At 49.6% G+C, this 9,912-nt stretch overlaps 1 protein-coding gene across 2 annotated transcripts in view; it reads left to right on the top strand.

Annotated features, from left to right (window-relative positions):
• Positions 1–5,523: 5,523 nt before the first annotated feature.
• LOC102093666 (cyclin-J) overlaps positions 5,524–9,912 on the top strand; it is a 39,740-nt gene continuing 35,351 nt past the window's right edge. The window contains exon 1 of one of the 2 annotated variants that reach the window (XM_065030039.1): positions 5,524–5,832. The gene's annotated coding sequence lies outside the window, so the exon portion shown is untranslated. The remainder of the gene's footprint in view (positions 5,833–9,912) is intronic. The other variant, XM_021289107.2, reaches the window with a different exon arrangement.

Here is a 9,912-nt window from a genome sequence, read left to right as displayed (position 1 = left end):
GCTGAAGGTGAGAGCTCCTGTGTCTTGTACGCACAAAGATGCGAAGCAAGAGGAAATTCCTTAGCCTGGTAATACAGACTACTCAAATTCTCAAATCGCAATACAAGACCCAGCACAGGCAGGGTGGCTTTCACTGAATCTTGCCCTTGGAAAAGCTCAAAAATTATTCTCTTATCTCCCTTTTCAACAATTGCTTTGATTGCCTCATTTTTCCTCCTGTTGAGTGCTGGTTGTCTGAGGCATACTCAGTCTGCAAACTGCACCAGCCAGCTGATTTGAAAATATTTGCATTTTTAAAACATATAGAGTAAAACATTCTTCTTTATTTTCTGTTGAAAAGTTGAGCACACTGTGTTATCTTCCAAGGTGTGCCAGAAGGTAGTTCTTTTACTGTCTCCACGTTTCTTTGTAATTGGATCTTTATTGCTTTCCCGAGTGGGTTAAACAAAGAGATGCACTGTTCTACGTGAGCGTGATGGTTTTAAGCTGTTGAAGGATCAGAAAAAGCAGGAATGACAGCAAGTAGTTAAGGATGAAATGGAGTTCACCTTCTAGGAAAAAACTACAGCAGAGACAGGATTTTCTATGCCCACGAGTGCCTAGTGCCACCCAGTAACTGCAGTTTTCCATACCACTTTGGGGTATAACTTTAATTACTCTGTTCAGACCAAAACACTGTGGCCTGAACTACGTGCAGGCAACTCCTCATTTTGCTGTATGCAACAAAGAAAGAGACAAATAGCATTCTAATTTGAACTAATTATTTTACATTAAAAAAATTTGTTCACAACTCTAGATGACCCACAACGCATTTTAGAAACAGCCTCCACCCAGCCACTCATTTGCATCTGAGCACAGTCCTGGGCCTGTTGCTCTATAATCGTAGAACAGTTTGGGTTGAAGGGACCTTCCCAGCTCCCCCAGTGCCACCCCTGCCATGAGCAGGGACATCTTCACCAGCTCAGGTTGCTCGGAGCCCCGTCCAGCCTGGCCTGGGATGTCTCCAGGGATGGTTCATCCACCACCTCTCCAGGAAACCTGGGCCAGGCTCTCGCCACCCTCAGGGTAAAAAATTCCTTCCTCATGTCAATCTCACACCACAACTCTTAAGAGACCTTTTTTTAGGTGCATTTACTTCCTTCACACATTTGCACACACATTTGTTCTTGCTTTTTAATATAAAACTGAGAACTACAAATCTGGCTCCAACACCACCTCGCAGCAGAGTTTTAACCCATCGCTGCTTGTTCCTCACCGGCTGCTACAACAGGTGCTCACAGTGCATGGCGGAACAGGACGCAAGGCCTGAGGCTGCAGGCGCTCGCTGCATTGCCCGGCAGCCCCTTCGGCAGCACGGCTGGAAGAACTTCCTCACATCGCTCCCGGTTCTGCACAGCCCCTTTGTAAGGGGTTGTGCCATCAGCCCCCAGTTTGCACGAGACCCGAGCTGGGGGAGACGCACGGTGCCTTCAGCTGGCTTCTGGCTTTGCTGGGCTGTCCCTTCGTGTTTTAACAAGTCTCGTGCTGGGCACGGGCAGAAGCAAAAGCACCAGGCTGCAGGTTTTAACATCAGAGAGGCAGTATATTCTGCTGATGCGCTACTATTTAGGAATAGCTAAAAGACAACTTTTAGTACATTATCAATTTTCTGAGAACAGAAAAGCCAGCTCTAATGCAAAATTATCTGCTTGCAAAGTGGCAGCAGGCGAGGGGATTTTATGTGTAGCTATTCCTATCCGCAGAGACTGTCACGGCTCGCACGCAATGGAAGCAATTTTTCCCTCGTCTCTGGGGACTGCTGCTTTGCCCTGAAGGATAAAGGCACTGTACCATGACACAGGTATGTGACATTTGTCGCTGGCCTTCCTGGCTTGGGCAAATGCTGCCCCTGTCCCCAGGTACTGGGATTGTTGCTGATGCTACAGACTCCAGAAGTGGGGCTGGAGATTGTATTTTGGGAAATATGAGGCATTTTCAGAAGAGACTTTTCTTGTTTCTGTCATTATATACCTAGGCAGGAGCCAGTTGTGGCAAGTCAAAAACATTGCTGAATTTCACTTTGAGTTAGAAGGTGCATGAGACAAAAAAACCCAAATTTAACAGATCTTCCGCACTGTGCTGCGGTGTCTCACTGCTGCTTGGGCTGTTCCCACTTCCCTCTTCCTAAAATAAGCTCTATTTATTTTTATCTTAATGGGTTAGGACTGCAGTTCCTAAGCAGAGCTAATGGTCTCAAGGGCATCCTTTAGCTTTAAACAGAGATTTGACTCATTTTTATGGGGGGCTTTTGGAGAGGGACAATCACTCTCTGAAGACTGCTCACAGACTTCCCAACTCCTTTTAGGCAGGGCAATAAAAACACTCAGATCACCAGTCCACAGTAAGCCAGGATGCCTGTTGGGTAGAAAAAATGCTTTTTCCCCCCCGATTAGTATCTCCCCCCAAATAAAACAACACATCTTTGAAGAGAGGTACGCTTTCATCGCCATTGCCCAGTGCAATGGGAAGGCTGTATTTTACGCTGCCTCCAGCCTCTGGGTGAACTGCTGCTATTTTGGCATTTGCTGAGTCATTTTACTTGGTCACAAAGTCGTTGCTGCAAGGTTGGTGTCTGTATCAGCAAAACACACTAGCGCTCAGAAAGCAAACAAGAGAAAATCCTCGCTGGGACACAGACTCATGGTGCCATCCCAGAGTGGGACCTGGAGATCACTCACCTTCAGGCACCGAGCTGGCAAAAATATCAATCACACCTTTTGCTCCGTGGGTGCTGAACGCTGCCCCTTTCCCTTACCACATGGCCATGCGTTCCCCCAACAAGCTTTGTCTAAAGGATGTGAAGCCACAGTGCGCTGTGCTGGGGACAGGACCACAGCCAGGACCAGCACAGCAGCACCTCCCGGGCTGGTGCAGGTGGGCAGGGAGCCCCACATCAGCCCATCACGGTGGGGACCTGCACCCCCAGTACTACATGTGCCCTGGGGTTCTGCCCGGGCAGGCGTCAGCCCCAGCCAGCTCCCCACACTGCAGCAACCAGCCGCCTTCCCCGTGATCCATGGTGAACGCTGTTAATCACAGCGGGAGGCTTTTGCTAAAAAGCAGCACAAACGGGACACAATCTCTTGGAACGCTCCCCTGCAGTGTCTAGCTGAAAAAAAAACAAAAAAATAACCAAGAACCAAGTCTCAGAGCTGCTCTGTTCCACTGTGAGTGGGCAGTTTATTTATTTAACAAAGTGTGCTGCCAAACATGTTCTCCAGCAGAGCTGTCTGGGACCCGGGTGAGCTCAGCTTCGTGTTGCAGCATAGACATATTTTCCATCTGCCTGGCAGGAGCTCCCCAGCACTGCCTCTCCCCACACCGCCGGACTGGATCAGGCTGCAGTGCCTTCAGCGTGCTGCGGATCCAAACCCCCCCATAACTGCACCTGCCCCGGTCACGTCTTGAGCTGCCCAGCAGGACTGCTGAATTTTCAAGCATCATTTTGTCCCTGGCCCATTTCACATTCATCACAAAGCTCTGGTGCCCCAGCACAGCCACCATGGGGCAGGTTTGGGAGAAGCACAAGGACTTTTTCTTCTCAACAGCATTGGCATCTGAGCAACCCGCTGTGGCTTCTGAGGCCAATCCAACTGGCACTCTCACAAAGCCCATGGGAAGTTTTCATCAGGTTTCATAATAAACCTGGGGCAGGACCTGTGCACGTGCAACGCTTGAGTCTTTTGGCTGATTCCAGCCCCACACATGGGTGGGAGAGGCTCTCCATGAGAACTGGGGTCCTACAAACTTATGGAAACAGGGAAAAAGTGATAATTCATATTCAGCCAACCACCAGAGCTGCCCCAGGGGACAGCAGCTCGCAGAGCCCGTGTCTGGGGGTGTCCCCATCTGCACTCACCCCAATGCCAGGTGGGCAGCAGGTTTGGGGGCAGCTTTTCTAAAACAGCCTTTATCCCAGCGAAATTTAAGGTGATGATCACATGGGTTTGGGGAGGGGGATGCTCCGAGGGTTGTTCAATGGCAGGGAACATTGCTGAGCCATCAGGGAGCTGGAGGTCGGAGTGCCAGCTCTGAAGGACCATCGGCACCACATAATAACAGTCCTGTGCTTCCTCGGCCAAACATTCCCACCCCTCCCAAGGGCAGCTGGGTTGATTGCAGCTCAAAGCAAACTGTACACATTCTTCACTTTTACATTATATCCATTCCCACCATGTTCCAACAACAAATGCAGGGAAAGGCTTAAAAAAAATCCACAACAGCTCTGATAAGAATGAATTCTGGCAGAGTAAGAAATGATACTTTCAGCATACTCCCAATCAGCTGATAATCCAGACTGAGCAGAAAATATTTCCTGGAGAACAACAGGGCAGGAGTGGGAGCCCAGCCACCAAGCACAGCCTGTCCCAGCCCTGTGCAGGATCCTGCCTGGGGCACAGCAGGAACCTCACACCCACAAACAGAACCCACAGGCTGCAGCCACGGGCACCGGTGACCTGCCCTACCTGGGTGGAAATGGTCCCAGGGCCATGGCTGCTGTCCCAGCAGGGTGACAGGTCCCCCATAACCTCCCACACTGTGAGCCCAGGCACCCATGGGCCCAAGCTCTACATCTGGGGCAAACAGCTCCTGTTCAGACTCTTCCCACCACTCCCTTAAAGAGACAAGTCTGGTCCACACCAGCCCTGGCAGCATCACAGCGCATCCTACAAAGCGGGGAGGGAGGGAAGAGGTGGAGAGGGGGTAAGCAGGGTCAGAAACTCTGCAACCCCCATGTGTCTCTGCACCTCCCTGGGGGCTGTAAGGGAAGCACTGTTAGTTTTGAGAGCTGAACAGCATTTGTAGATTTGGGTGTTAATGGGCTGGTATATGCTGGGATATCAGCGCTACTCAGAGCTGTAACACCATGAATTGCAGAAAAACAAGAGGGACAGGGATTTACTGCGACTCAACGCTTCTATGTTGGCAGAACTCTGGCTTCAGCCACTGCTTCTGGTGTTACTGCCTTACCTTAAGCAATCGCTAGGAGTTTTGTAATTACTTTGCAAACTTAAAATTTCAACCTTTTCCAAAGACAGAAGCATTTCTGCCCTGCCATCCCCATGGCAAAGTCTCCGTCTTTTGTCTCACACATCCACCTGAAGCAGTGCTGAGGTACATGCAGTTTCCTCACAAAATTCACATTTGCAAAGCTGCTGATTCATGCAAGTGTCCTTTAATTCAAGCCTGGAGTGATGTGCCATTACCTCTTTGTCTAAATTGTTTTAGAAGCAAGTTTCCACCCTTAGAAAAAGGTTTGCTTTAATTCTTCGGGATCAAGTGTCGAAGTTGTTTCCTAGTTTGATCTGCACTAGCCATCCCCTTACAAATTCTGCTGCATGGGCAATGGTTACAGCAGAGAGAGACAGAATCAGTCAGAGATGATCCAGGCAACCCCTGAGCCTTTCATACAAGACTGCAAGGGAGAGACAAAAAGGGAAAAGCTCCCCAAGCATCAAGAGCTTTCCAGCCACATGCGCATAAGAATTTCTTCCCATGCCACGTGACAGAGGAAGAGGCGCAGACCCATTACACAATAATAAAAATATGCCTTCGGCAACGTTGAGCCAAAACCTGGAGCTGCTGCAGCAAGCTAGTAATCCGCACAAAAAGAAATAGAAAGTTAATGAAAAAGAAAGACCGAAGTCAATATTGCACAGCCCTGGGACGGACACTGCTGCGGCAGGACGGGGCTTGGGCTCTGCGTGTGACAGCGATCTGCAGCAAAACATCTGCTTAAAATTGTGTAAGTTCCCAGCGCCTGTCAAGATCTCACTGAAGAGATTAGTCGTGGTGAGTAGATTCACTTTTCCTTTTTTTTCCTCCTCCCTCCTCTTAACCTTAGCTTTGAAAACTTACCAAATAAGGTCTAAATCATCAAGCACTCAGGTTTCCAATGCCTGCACAGAAATCCATAGAGGCAACAGTCACCAGCTAAAAGAAATACTCAAGGAAGAAAACATTCCTCAGACTTATGCTGGGAGCACCCACTTCATACAGCTGAAACTACAGCCTCTCCGTTCACTCTGGTGCCGATCAGCAGCCTCTGTGACAGGGCTTTGGCTCAGGGCTGGGAAAGGTTTGCCACAGGCATCCCTGGCTGCCTAAAGCTGAGACAGAGACACAGGTTCAGGCACAGAAGATGCATAGCTCTCCTCTATCTCCTTCGACATTGCTTTGCACAATAGCAAGTAACAGATCAAACTCATCTCTGGTATAACTACTTCCCTGGCTTATACCAGAAACCAAATTAATCCATTTCAGGTGCTGTCACCAGCACCACACTTTATCTAAATCAGCCCTGAGCTCCCAAGGGCTCCTTGTGCTTCAACCCCAGGGATGCTGCAGAGCAATCACCAGAGCTGAGAATTAGGATCATGGGGATAATGATTATTTTGAACACTAATTGAGATGCCTTGAGGTATTCTGGGAAACTGTGAAGCAGGAAGATGGTTATTTTGCTTAAGAAAGCCTCAAGTGGTGAAAGGAAAGAGAGTAGAAAGTCACAGTTTTTGCTCACTGCTGGGTCCCCCTCTTGGGCTATCAGATCACCCTGCTCCCCTATCCCTGTGAGCGGTAATTTCCCCCAGACTCTCTCTCACTTCTCTCCTCCCTCGCGCTTTTCCTCCCCGTTGGCAGGCAGATGCCACCACCACATGGCACAGGGAGGCCTTCCTGGCCAAAAAAATCACTGTCTGGCCACCACACGTGCCACCAAACCACCCCATATCTGGCAAACCTGCAGGGATTTTCCCTCTGTCAGGATTTCAGCCCAGCTGCTCTGCAAGCGTCAGAAAGTAGAACTGATTCTTTATGCCTGGGGTTCACTCCTACATGAAAAATATTTCATTATGAAAGCACATTTTTAATGCCTAGAGATCTATAGAACTGGTCTGGTTTCTTAACTGTGAAGTGTCTCAGGAAGCTCACCTGCAGCAGGGCTGGGTTGAGGGTGGTCACACAGGGGCTTGCAGAAGCCACACACAGCAGGGACATTGTGGCAGTCCAAGCTATAGGGGACATATGACAAGAGCTATGTCTCCCCAGGCTTCTGCCTGCGAGGCACCTCTGGTAGCAGCCATCCCATCCCACAGAGCCAGCAGAAACAGGAGCTGCAGGTCAGGACTGGGGGCTGCCAAGAGATCTGAGGGGACACAGCTCCTGGGCATGGAGGCTCTAGGGTGACAGAAGGATGCGCTGTGGCTCTGACAACAAGGAGCGTGCACTGAAAAACTATTAGAGCTCCTGGGTTTGCAGTCCCCCTGCACAGATGCTCCACGTGCTACAGAAGTTCATGGGATGCTCAGGTTGCAGCACAGAGCTGAGCTCCAGCAGGATGAGAAGGACCCACTGAAGCAAAGAGTGGTGACAAAAAACACCTTAAAACAGAAATGGGGTGTCATGTAACGGCAACAGGGCAGAGTCAGAACATTCTATTTCAGGCACATGCTTGCTTTGAGACATTCATTACGTTTTGTTACATTATTCTAGCAATGGCCCCTAAACATGTGGCTTGTTAGGAAGAGAGAAGCCAGTAAACACTCTGCATGTACCACACTTGCAAATCAGAGATGCTCTGTCTTTACTGGTTTATTTTCCCTGAGGTATTTTCTATAAAGGTGTGTTCCATGAGCTCTAAGATTCAGAGGTTAACATTTTCACAAACTGTCCCCTTCCTGACAAGTATTTCTCAAAATTGCCCAATGGGGATCCACAGCACAGTTTTACGCACTACATTGATCTCAGGGAATGCCCTGGATCCACAACAGCAATTTCCATTGATTCAGCTGAAGGACAAAGGGAGTCAGTCTCAAACCGAGCTGATGAACACCTGTCGTTCCACATGTCTGCCTCATCCTTACACCTCAGAGCCCAGACATTAGCAGCACACTTTGGAGCCTCTCTCCTCTTTCTCTGGTTTGACCCAGCTATGATCAGAACACGAAGTCTCAGGCAGAGCCTCCCTGGCATCTGGGAGCTCAAACAGTCTCTCCTCCAGGACCCTCTACCTCAGAGCAACTCAGTGCTGCTCTTGTCCATCACAAGTTGCACCATCTCCTGAGCCCAAGAGCTTGGTCTTCTTTCACCAAACAACCTAGAAAGCACCATTGCTAAATATTTTCAGAAGACATCATTTCAGAGTGACTCAATGGATGGATAGGATATTTTTAAGTATTGGGAAGAAATTCATTTCTGCATGCATGAGATCTTGCCCACCACCAGCATGCTGCCACTGAGGGAAAACTCTTCACACATGAAGGGCCAGAGCACCGCTGGCCCAGGCTCAGCAGCAGAATGCTTGACAATCTCAAGCATGTCCTAGTGCTGCTCCAGGCTCTGCTGGGGAGAAGCTGGGGCACGGCAGCCCTAAGGCCTGACCAGTTGTGCCAGTGCCGCAGACACCCAAGCTACCTTGTTTGAGTGAAGATGGTCCACTTCATTTTCCCATGCTGAAATCAGCGTCCAATACCAGTGTGTCCTCCCTGGATGCTCAGGAGCTGAACGTTTGCATTTCAGGGCCAGACACCAACTACAGCCATCGCCTGGTCAGACGATGCAGAATCTCCTCTCACCCCTGATCAGACCTCCTCCACCAGTCAGCTATCCTAAACCCTAGGGCACAGTGCACGCTTCAGCACAAAAGGCATCAGTCATGGCCAAAAAGTCTCTAAAACCCTATTAACAAAGGCAGTAATGGCTTGGACAAGTTTACTCTACGCTGGGTTAAGAACTGGCTGGAGGGCCGGGCCCAGAGAGTGCTGGTGAATGGGGCTGTATCCAGCTGGCGGCCAGTCACTAGTGGTGTTCCCCAGGGGTCAGTGTTGGGTCCAGTCCTGTTTAACATCTTTATTGATGATTTAGATGAGGGGATTGAGACCATCATCAGCAAATTTGCTGATGACACCAAGCTGGGAGGGAGTGTCGACCTGCTGGAAGGCAGGAGGGCTCTGCAGAGGGATCTGGATAGACTGGAAAAATGGGCTGATTCCAATGGGATGAAGTTCAATAAGGCCAAATGCCGGGTGCTGCACTTTGGTCACAACAACCCCCTGCAGCGCTACAGGCTGGGCGCAGAGTGGCTGGAGAGCAGTCAGACAGAAAGGGACCTGGGGGTACTAATTGACAGGAAGCTCAACATGAGCCAACAGTGTGCCCAGGTGGCCAAGAAGGCCAACGGTATCCTGTCCTGTATGAAAAACAGCGTGGTCAGCAGGACAAGGGAAGTGATCCTTCCCCTGTACTCTGCATTGGTGAGGCCACACCTGGAGTATTGTGTTCAGTTCTGGGCCCCTCAGTTCAGGAAAGACATTGAAGTGCTGGAGCGGGTCCAGAGAAGAGCAACACGACTGGTGAAGGGACTTGAACATAAGACCTATGAGGAGAGGCTGAGGGAGCTGGGGTTGTTTAGTCTAGAGAAGAGGAGGCTTAGAGGTGACCTCATCACTCTCTATAACTACCTGAAGGGAAGTTATAGCCAGGTGGGGATTGGTCTCTTCTCCCAGGCAGTTAGCAATAGGACAATGGGGCATGGGCTTAAACTCTACCAGGGGAAATTTAGGCTGGATATTAGAAAGAAATTCTTTACAGAGAGAGTGATCAGGCATTGGAATGGCCTGCCCAGGGAGGTAGTGGACTCGCCGTCCCTAGAGGTTTTTAAACTGAGATTGGACATGGCACTTAGTGCCATGATCTAGTAAACGGACTAGAGTTGGACCAAGGGTTGGACTCGATGATCTCTGAGGTCTTTTCCAACCCAGTCGATTCTGTGATTCTGTGATTCTGTAATTAAAATGTCATCAGAAAAGTAGGACCTCAGCTGAAACCATGCTGCCTCCAGCATCAGGTCTGCTGCCATACTGTGGAGAGGAAAGA

The sequence above is a fragment of the Columba livia genome, chromosome 14 (genome assembly GCF_036013475.1).
Source record: "Columba livia isolate bColLiv1 breed racing homer chromosome 14, bColLiv1.pat.W.v2, whole genome shotgun sequence".
Classification (NCBI taxonomy): domain Eukaryota; kingdom Metazoa; phylum Chordata; class Aves; order Columbiformes; family Columbidae; genus Columba; species Columba livia.
Note: the sequence above shows the minus strand (reverse complement) of the source record. Positions and strands in the feature narration are given on the sequence as shown.